Below are 1,122 nucleotides of genomic sequence, written 5' to 3' on the forward strand. Positions count from 1 at the left end.
GCCCGGCTGGGCTGGGCTGGGCTGGCCCGCTCCGGCGCCGGGGACCACGCGCGACTGGTTAGATCTTGTCGTGATCTCTGGAAAACTGTGACTATCTCACATGTCCTGCCCTGCTCGGATCCCCTGCGCTAACGAACCAGGCCCCCCTTGATTGCTGATTTTACGCTTTTTGGACCAATTGTGGGTCTCCGGGGGCGGGGTTTTGACAGCTCAGGCCAAGCTCTGGCCGGGAGGGGGGGGCCGGGGAGAAGGTGTCGGAAGCCTCAGCAGTAAGAAAACATGTCAACAGAATAAAATATTAACCAATGACGGGCCGACGGGCCCCAAGACCCCTCCCCTTGCCCCGGCCCCCACCCCGCCGCCCGCGCCCGCGGCTCCCTGCGCGGGGACTGGAAAGCGCCGAGGGCCGACCTGACCCGCCGAAAGGGCCCGCGGCTGGGGACGCCCGGGTCCCAGGGCTTTGGGGAAGGACCCGCAGCCGCACGCCGGCCCCAAGTGCAAAGCATTGACACGGCCCCGAGGAGAGGGGGCGCCCTCCTCCAGCGCCCGGGGGCCCGGTCGCTCTGGCCCGCTCCCCAGCTGGCCTCCCACCCGGCTCCCGGCGCCGCCCGGGGTCCCTGCGCTCCGGAGGGAGGCTGCGGACGAATCGGGAGGCTCGGGAGGCCGAGGTCCGGGAGCGAAACCCAGGTGGCGGGAGCCGGTGAGTGGAGCCATGGCAGAGCCCTACTGGGGTTGGCATGGGCGGGAGCGGGACGCAGCCTTGCGCTGGGGAAACGCGGGGACCCTCTAGCCCGCGCCGCCCCTCAGGAAGATTCAGGAGGAACCTGGAGTTTCCTGCAGGCCCTGGACTCAGCCTAATGTCCGCCTGTGTCCGCGACCCAGCCCTGAGCTCTCCGGCGGCCAGGAGAGCGGGTCCTCGGAGGCAGGAAGGTGAGCGCACCTTCTGCGGAGCACCGAGCGGCGCCGCGCGGGCTGACCCCGGACTCCGGATTCTCCACCCGCAATCGAGCGAATTTTCGCCGCATCCGGTACCGGAGGTGCATGTCTCATTCATCCTAAACACCCGCATCCTCTTTCTGCTCCCAGCCACCTTGCTAGAGTTTGTTTCCGTCTCTGGGAAGC

The sequence above is a fragment of the Galeopterus variegatus genome, unplaced genomic scaffold, assembly GCF_000696425.1.
Source record: "Galeopterus variegatus unplaced genomic scaffold, G_variegatus-3.0.2 Scaffold2569, whole genome shotgun sequence".
In the NCBI taxonomy this organism is placed as follows: domain Eukaryota; kingdom Metazoa; phylum Chordata; class Mammalia; order Dermoptera; family Cynocephalidae; genus Galeopterus; species Galeopterus variegatus.